We start from the raw sequence: 9,852 nt of genomic DNA, 5'->3' as shown, positions 1-9,852 counted from the left end.
TCCTGACACTTATTAACATTGTGTCAAATGGCATATACAAGCGAGTGCTTCACAGAAAGCAAAAAAAGTATTATGTGACCTTTCTATATAAATAAAAAAGTTAAAAAAAAACAGATGCACAGAATACGAGTTTCAAAAATTGGTATTTATAATATATTAAATTATCTATTGATGGAGCAAAATCGTGGTCTACAGTGTTCGCACACGTTACTTCCATTTGCTTCTTTGTTATAACTTTGTCATTCATATCTGTTGTTAGTTGTGTTCAAAACTGTTTTTTGTTGTGTTGAGTGATTTCTGTATAACAGTTATAACAATTTTGCGTACTAAGACGTCATTAAGTTGCTCTTAGGTCACATGTCATTATATATCCCATATGGTCTAGTGGCTAGGATATCTGGCTTTCACCCAGAAGGCCCGGGTTCGATTCCCGGTATGGGAAGATTTTTTTTTAAATTTGTTGACACTATCACTGAAGTCGGAATTTTACATTATTCTTTAGAAGTGGCTCTTTATATCTTTTACTCTTTATATCGTTTATCGAACGTTGGACATACGTGAACCGTTACGCACTTCGTAATTTTCTTTATGAGATATGAAAGGTCTGCTCGCAAATTGAAGACATTTATCCGTGAAAATGAATATTATATGTATGGTAAATCCATCACGATAGAGGCCTTAAAGGGAAAATAATATATTGTACAAATATTTCTCGACAAATTTCACCAAAGTGAATCGGTACGTATTTATTGAATCTTTAACGTCTATGCAAATGGTTTATATTTATGTACATTTGACCTATATATTTACTAAAACGACATACATATATGTATATGAACTGATCCCTATTAACATCAGTAAGTAGTGTTAAATGAACCTCGGCGCTTATTATAATTTACCTCTGGAAATCATGTTCAAAGTCACCCCTTAGAGCGAGAGTTTGGCCGTATTACAAGCGATGCTGATGGTTAAGGGGTTCATGGGCTAACGCGTTTCAAAAAATCGAATTTTTTATTGCTTTATTAAATTCTACAACACCTCTCCTAAATTTTCAAGCTGATTCAAGTAATAGCTTTGGAGATACAACCTTGAGAAGTTGGCCGCTCGAGGATAGCTATGGAGTCACTTAAAACATTAAACGCGTTTTTCTCGAAACTGTGTTTGTGAAGTCGGTTGGCAAGATTTCTCGAGAACTACTTAACCGATCTTCATGAAATTTTACACAGGTCTGTAAGATACAATTCTTAAAGACTTTGACGAAGATTTTTTTCGGGAAATTTTCTCAGAAATTTTCATTATTTTTGTAAAAATGTCTGCCAAAAATGCAATTTTAAGTTCTTTCCCTTCATTCAAGTTCTAAGTTAAGGTTTTGAACTAAAACACGAGGGGTTACCGGAAAAGGCGTCGCAATGGTCTAGTTTAAAATATTTTTTTTCCAAAAATTTCAGAATTTCTTTGATAATAGTGCATGTTTGTAGAAATAAAATATTTAATTTTTTTATGAAAAAACAATCTTTAAGGTAATTGCGCTTTATTTTAACAGAAATTCAAATCATCTTATAAAGTCCAGTGTATAATGGTTCTACTATACGAAAACACAAAGCGAGGTGACGATATACATATATGATTCTTGTGATTTCTGAAGAGATCTTCACAGCCAAATCATTCCAACTATTTTCTGCCATTGTTGAGTATGATATCCTGAGTATCGTATTAACATAACTGAATAACTTTCAATGTAAAACGTCCTTCGTCAGCGTGGTGAGGCCTTTCATTGTAAAAATTGGTACATACTATATTGTGGTTTCAAAATCTTTCGAACATAAAAATTTTAGGAAAAATATTTCTCCCCGGCGGGGAATCGAACCCCGGTCTCCCGCGTGACAGGCGGGGATACTGACCACTATACTACCGAGGACACACTTTAATTTTACAATATTTTAGCAATTTATTATTATTCAAAGGATTTCAAGGATAATTACCCACGCTAGGCTACGCATGTTGGCTACGTAAATATTTCCGTGTTTGTGTGCGATGTATTAACAACAATAAGGGAGGATTTGAAAGAAATGACATTAAGATTTCGATTATCTTTGTAAAGAGTATGGAATTTTTCTTAATTGCTTTTCTTTTACTTAAGAAATGTTTTAACTGTCGGGTTTAATAAGAAGATTATATTAAATTTCTTTTGCTAGAACTCTCATTGTTCCGCTAAATTACTTTCTATAGCCTTTCTTTAGCATATATTAAAAGATTCATTTCAAAAGCAAACCATAATCAATGAATGACATTAATCGTACGTGCCACATGCTTTCCGGTATGCGTTGTAGCATGTTGCAACGCTTTAAACTAAAAGTCATTCATTTGTGGCGCGATCGCAGCAGTCAACCGCCGCCACTCAATTATAATAAACACTGAAGCGCTCAAGATCGATGCCGATCAATGAACACGAACCATTGTGAATGGTGGTAGAATAATGAATGGAAAACTCTTCTGACTGAAAAATGAATATTATAATGGTGATAAGTTGGCTAAAAGGCTGGTAATAACACATTTTAGTCTGACATATCACGATCACTTAACATAACATAAGTTATGAAAAGCACTATTGCAAATAAGTATTAGGATATACCTCATTTTTTTACTTTAAAACCAGAAACTTGCCACAGTTTATGAGAAAATCGGCTTGATGACATTCACAGACAGTAACATGCAGGTTTAAGTGATCTTCTTCAATTCGACATACATATGCATATGTCTCATGTTGCCACACCTTTTGCAAAGTGACATATAAATATTTATATCTCGACATACATATTTATGCCTTGCCATGCAGCTCTGCTCTGCCCCACTCTATTATTACTTGTAGAACGTGTTAGTTGATCGTAAGTAAGCTGTGAACGCAAGCACTATGATCAAGTTAAAAGTTGGCCATAGAATTTGCACTGTCTGCTCTTCAGTATGGTACGCTTGCTGAGCTTAGTCGTTGATCTTTAAAGCTTTTGATAGCCGCTGATCTTCATCTTAACTATTTCTGGCGATCTTGTTTACGCGTCGAACGTTCGATCGATGGGCTTGCACACTTGTATATTTTGAAAAGAATCAAGGCGTTGCTTTATGCTAAAAGTGTCTAGCGTTGCAGCAATAAAATGCAATGAAACCCTGCAACTGCCTATTATTATGCGCCATTCGACAGCGCCAAATATTCTGACAAGCGAAGCTGAGAGAACTTGTTTGTGCACAAAACCAATTTCGCGAGGTCAGCTAGATTTGTTTGCGAATGAATGCTGCGAGTCTGAATTTGAATACAATACAATGTGCATGGAATTTTCATAGAATTTAAAGAGATGGGAGGGAAATATGGTAATCATAAGTAAGTATACGGTGGCTGGAGGAATGTTTGGTCCGACTCTGGTCTGCTCGATCATCTAGAACTTTAGAACAACTTAAATCAGTTTATTTAGTATAATATCTTATAAGATACTAGTATCCTTCGTGAATCGATTTCACTCAAATATACTCTAAGTTTAGGATAATATCTTTCTTATCTCCAAAACATGCGTTCTGAACGCATCAACCGCGTTTCAAGTGTCGAAAAACGTTGAGTTCTTAGTTTATCTATTACGTAAAGGAATAAAAAAAATGTCATTCGTTGCAAGTCAGCACTTTATGGTGGGTCATGCTTAGGTCGCTGCGTCAGAGCTCGCATTGTCGAGGTGAAGATTGATCTGTCTTTGGCGCTTAGTTTTCCTGATTTCTTGAAAGACAAAGGAAGACAAGCTGTGAAACAAATGGTTGTGTGCCGCTCAGAATTGACTGTTCTGCGTTCTTCAAGTGCTCGAACAACTTTTGTTGGATTCGGCTCATCCTTGAAACAGTCGAATGCAGTTTACTTTCGGACTCATACGTGTGAATCCAGAACTTATCATCTGTCACAAGTCACAGACGAATCAACGTAAACAAATATTTTTCGCTGTCAACAGCAATATTGAACGTATGCTGGTCTCACTAATGCCTATAGTTGTCCCAATCCCACATTAGGTCACATGAAGATTTTGCAATATCAGTTTGCGCACAGCAACTGCAGTTTCTGGAACAACAACTGGTTTTGAACGACCTTCTCGAAATACCATATCATCGATAAACAAGGGTCCTTGATGGAGCTCTAACGCCAACAAATTAAATTCAACGTCGCACTGTTGCTGAGTTATTTCAAGTCGAAATTTTTGGCAGAGATGAATATTCTAAGTTACTGTAAATACAAATAGCCCTCGTAAGTCAAAACGTTCCGTGTATATTTATCATTAAAAATGTCAAACTTATTGCTGAGTTATTTCAAGTCGAAATTTTTGGCCGAGATGAATATTTTAGATTACTGTAAATACAAATAGCCCTCGTGAGTCAAAACGTTCTGAGTATGTTTAAAGTCAAAAATGTCAAACTTATTGCTGAGTTAATCCAAGTCGAAAATTTTTGGTCGAGATGAATATTTTAGGTTACTGTAAATTCTAATACCGTGCGTAAGTCAAGATGTTTAACATCAAGAATGTCAAACTTATTGCTAAAGTGCAAATTCCGAAAAATAAAAGGCAATCCCACGTATATTATTATAAAATTTTTGTCGGCAAAATATGCTCAAGAATTATTACAAATTCAGCGATACTTTAATTATGGAGTTCAGGCAGTGGCACTAAGGTCCCCATAATCGATATCTGAGAGCCTAAAAAGGTAATATTTAGAGAGAGTTGTCAATCATAAAGGGTAGAAGTTCGATTTATCTATCGTTGAAGGAAAAGTTGCGATCTAGTTTAAAGGCGTGTCATATGGAAAGTAGGCCCCTTTCTTTCATTGTCAAAATATGACATAATAATGCCAAGGAAGTGTTATCTACCAAAATTTGGTTAAAATTGGTCGAGCAATTACTGAAACATGAAATTCCACAAATAAATTGGCGGTGTAACGCCCATTTCCTTAATTTCATATTATTTCATATTCTTTTCAACTTTGTAGTAAAATTGAGTGATTTCGACGTTGTGGATCAGCCAGTTATTTTGCCGCTAAAAATTTTCAAGCGCTAGAAGGGGGAGGTCTGATTATATGGGCGTTGCTATTAACACACTTCACGCATTTAGCGCCATATCATGAAATACTAAATGCCAATGTTCCCATCAGAAGTTGCACTCATTAAAATTCCCAATTAAATTCAAGTTGCAACTTCAACTAGGCGGTGCTGCCACAAGTTATCCCATCAATATACACACATGCCGGCACAGAAATGCAATTTGTTGAAACGATCTCTTAAATATGGCCATCAATCTTCTTCTCATACACGCAAACACACATACACATACATACATATGTATTGAAGACACATGAATATGCATGTGCGCCTAATCCCAGATTGGCATTCTGAATATTATCTATGGAATATTGAACTGGTTGCCACCAAAAACCAAAAAAAGCAATAAAAACAAAAAAAAAAACAAAGTTATGTTGCAAAAAATTAGCGAACCGCAAAATACTAGTTCAAACCGCTTGTCAATTGTCACCATTACAAATGCTCCAGAATTTACTAATCTACAAGCAGACATGTGTCTTGTGCCTACGAACTACCAGCCAGTAAACAGTGGCGGTACGTGTTGCAGCTTGTGGGCGCACATGTTTTGTGGCAAGCTCATACATACATACATACATATGCACATATATGTATTAGTGTCTTATTTTACTTTTTCCCTCATTTGTTCCATTAGCGTTGTTTCACAGCTCCTTATTTCTCTCGCCATTTGTGCGAAGTTTTCCGTGCTATCATGCTGGCTGTCAGTCTGCAGCGCTTTAAATGGCTTTCTTTGCCACAGCCAGCTACAAATGCAGAATTGTCGTGTACTTATTCCTTATTCTACTCATATGTAATAAGCTTATGCGGTCACTTGCTCTTCAAATGGTTCAAATATGTAGGCCAGCCAGTGCCATTTCAAGACTAGTTTTAGCCAAGAACTATTAAATACACTTGTGTTTGTGTGTGTGGATGTGCGTGTGTTGCATTGGCCGTGCTTGATATTTAGCGCTAGCGCATCTTTGGCAGCTGAGATTGATATGTGTCTCCGAATACAGAAAATCTAGTGCGAGTATAGAGAATAAGCACACACTTGCATGTATGTGTACATGTGTGCGAATATGCACATATTTGTATGTGTGGTAGCATAAATATGGTGAAGTCAATAGTTGGTGTGAAGGCATACATATATATTTTTAACTATTTAATTAATTTCGAAAAAAACAAAAAAAAATTTTATAAAAAAATGTTATTTATAAAAAAACTATAATTTTTTTTTAATTTCTTAATTTTATATACATACATACATATATATTTTTTTTATTCATAACTAATATTAATATTTCAATGCATTAAAAAATGTATTAAAATTAAATTTCTAAAAAACATTTTTTTTTAAATTTTGATTTAAAAATAATTTTTAACTGCAACAGTTTTATTAAACTTTATTGTTTAAAGATAGGATGGAATCTCATGTGTAAAAAATATATATAAAAGGTTATCCTTTTTCAGGTTCCCTACGCAGGCATCAAATAGTCGATTATCATGGCGCGATAACGGTCGGCATTGATGGTTATGTTCTAAAGGCCATCATTTTTGAAGAAATATGGACTGATGATTTCACCGGCCCACAAACCACATTAAACCGTTGTTTTTTCTAGATGAAATGGTAGCTCTTGAATCTCTTCAGGTTGCTCTTCGTCCCAAATGTGGTAATTTTGCTTGTTTACATACCCATTGAGACAGAAAGCTGAATAAAAATTGGCTCGAATACGTCGGATCTTCTTGGAACTTTTCAAGACCCAAAATTTCGAAGCGATGTCGCTTGGAAAGGTTAAGCGGCTCAGCTCTTCCACAAGCTGAATTTTGTACGCTTTCAATTTAAGATCTCGTCATAAAATGCGCCAAGTCGTTCCATACATCAGTAAGAGCTGCTGCGAATGGCTCCGAATCGACTGTCCTAGGTCTTCGTGTACACTCTCAGCTACGGCCGCTATGTTTTCTTCATTGCATGTTGGGTGTGGTCTATTCGGTCGGATAATTTTCAATAAGAAATGAATAGGTCTTAAGTTGGGAGTTGGTGTTGCGAATACAGGGTTTGTCCGGAAAGTAATAGGACTGATTTTCTTCCGCCGCGATTGTACTTCGGAGCGTGCTCGTACCGACTGGATTCGGTAGAGGCCGTTTCTAGCTAACGAACAAGCGGCTGGTCAGTTGTCTCCGAGCACCTAGAGAATCAGGACAAAAATTTTCGCACGAAGTGTTTCTGTGAGTGGTGCAAGCCGAAAATGCAGCGTTCGTTAAATTTCGAAATCGGACCGTCGACTAAACATTCGTTCAATTGCCCAGATGTTAATGGGCAATTGAACATGCGCAAGGTGTGCCCGAAGTTCTCACTGACGACCAGAAATTGCGCCTTTCTTGTGAACAGATGTGGCCTCTCCGCTCTTTTTTGTTTTCTAGCCTGATGAGGCCGATGAACAGAGGGAATCCAAGCAGCATGCACCACGGCTATCAAGGCTCTCAAGGCTGTTCCGGAGAATGCCTTCCGCGGCGCCTTCAATGCTTCCAAATCGCGCTGGCAGCGCTATTTTAAAAGTTTTTAAAGAATTGTTGGTTGGTTCAATAAATTTTTTAAATCGACTCAATCCTATTACTTTCCTGACAGACCCTGTATATCACTTTATCCCTAAACAAGCTATGGTCACATACTGTTATGCTCTTTGAATGCTTTTTGAAACCAAACCACATTCATTTGTGGCATCATTTGTAGCTTCTAACAAACACAGGAGTGTGAACGGTAATATTTTCATTGCAATTGTCAACTTACATAATCCTAAAAATAGTGAAAACTTGCAATTAAGTTCGGCTTACTGAAAATAGCAACAACTACAAGCCAACTTTGCCAAATTGCACTCAAACACGAACACTGCAATGCAACCAAATGCCATTGAACACACTTGGGAAACGCTGAATTTCCTGCAACAATTAATTTGCACTTAAATTGACGTGTTTGCGACAAATCAACAGCGAAATACGGGGCCGGTTGAAAATCGCGAATGCGACAGAGGAAAATAGAAACCCAAAACCAAAAACAAAAAGGCAGACTGAAACAAACATTAATTATCAAAGTACATTTGTCGCAAATCAAAGCGAATGCGAGCAAAAAGTGAAGACAAAACAAACCCAAATGAATGCAGCGCAAAGCCAATACAGCAGAAATCAAGATCATACAACAACAGCAACAAAAACAAGCTGCTTTGGCAACACTCCAACTCCAAACAGCGGCGAGCAGCGAGTTGGAGCCAGTCGGCCGCTGCAAGAAGAGTAAAATAGTAGCAAACAAAGCCATAAGCAACTAGCTGAGCCTCCGATAGCTGCTAGCTGTTAGCTGCTGCAGCAGCAACAACAAGAGCAGCCACAGTCACAGCCGCAGCAGTCGCAGAGCAAATTCATTGACTTTGTGCGCCGCAAATCTTCGCCTTTGAAGCGCAGCTTAAATCAGTCTTCGCAGCAGACTAAAACCGTGTGGACGTTTCCGAACCAGCGAGCGCTTCAATGTAAGTTCAACGAAGTTTCGCGTTTGCCGGGAGTTAATGTCAATAATGAAAAGTAGGGAGAGCGTACCTTAAAGTAGCGCTTAACGCCTCACAATGGTCTGCACCGTTGCGCTATTGTTGCGCCGCTGTAGCTTTTTGTACGTATATCGGCCGTTGTGAATTTTCGTACTTTGCCCGGCAGCGACAACAAGCAGAGGCCGGCACGCATGTCTAGTGTTAATTTTCGCCACTTTTTTCGCTGGTTTTGCGAGTTATGAGCACTCGATGTACATGGTGTCACGCTGCGCTTGAGCGTGTTAAACGTGATAACATAAAGTGATTGTGTTGTGACAAATTTTGGACTACCGTTACCGTTACAATGCGTCGGTGTTTAGCTTTCAACTTTGTTTGTGTGTGACTTTTAGTGCTTGCCTTTGAATAGCGAAGACTTGGTAAATAAAAAAAAAAAAAGAAAAAAACATTAGAAACAGTGTGAAACTTTGTGGTCTTAAGTCAAAAATCAAGTGTTTTCGTGCAAAAAGTTTATAAAAAATAATTTAAAAAGAATAAATTTCTCAAAAAATAAAAAGGTTTTGTGATTAAACTCTCATTTTATGAACCACCCTGTATACGCGCTCATCATTTGTTATAAAACTGTTTGGAAATCGTTAAGACGCAGTGAATTTCTATAAGAAAGACCATTCGTCTTCTACATCTTCTGGTATCAATCAAACCTAACCTTAATGTGTAGAGATCACTAATTTTTTAGTGTTTCATATAAGCTTAATTTGTTTTCAACTCTATGTCGGTTCAGTTGAATGGTTTTCTTACAAGAACATCAGTCCACGACAGAGAAATAGATTTGAATTCAAGACCTTATATCAAATTTTAAGCCAATACTAAGAAAAATAAGCGTTGGCGAGGATTTTCTGAAGTTCAGCCCATAATATTTATGTAAAAGGTGCGTTCCAAAGAAAACAGCACTTAAAAAAAAAACAGAACAAATAGTTTTTTCGGCAAAATCAATTTATTTTATTCATGTTCTCTTCAATGGTCCAAAAGCATGTCGAACGTGTGTTTTAGCTCGGTGGTCGGTATGGCCGCCAGTATGCCGGTGCAAGCCTTTTGTATGGCCTCTACGTCTTCATAACGCTTTCCTTTCATGGGCAAATACATTTTTCCGAATAGGAAGAAGTCGCACGGAGCCATATCAGATGAATACGGGGAGCAGCTAATTGTTAAAATGTGATTTTTGGTCAA

General features: G+C 37.1%; 2 non-coding genes across 2 annotated transcripts; one reads left to right on the top strand and one right to left on the bottom strand.

Moving 5' to 3' along the window:
• Positions 1-370: 370 nt before the first annotated feature.
• Positions 371-442, top strand: Trnae-uuc. The gene has a single exon. It is a non-coding gene; the product is annotated as a tRNA-Glu (tRNA).
• Positions 443-1,846: 1,404 nt separating this feature from the next.
• Trnad-guc lies at positions 1,847-1,918 on the bottom strand. The gene has a single exon. It is a non-coding gene; the product is annotated as a tRNA-Asp (tRNA).
• Positions 1,919-9,852: the final 7,934 nt, after the last annotated feature.

Source organism: Bactrocera tryoni, chromosome 3, assembly GCF_016617805.1.
Source record: "Bactrocera tryoni isolate S06 chromosome 3, CSIRO_BtryS06_freeze2, whole genome shotgun sequence".
Lineage (NCBI taxonomy): Eukaryota > Metazoa > Arthropoda > Insecta > Diptera > Tephritidae > Bactrocera > Bactrocera tryoni.
Note: the sequence above shows the minus strand (reverse complement) of the source record. Positions and strands in the feature narration are given on the sequence as shown.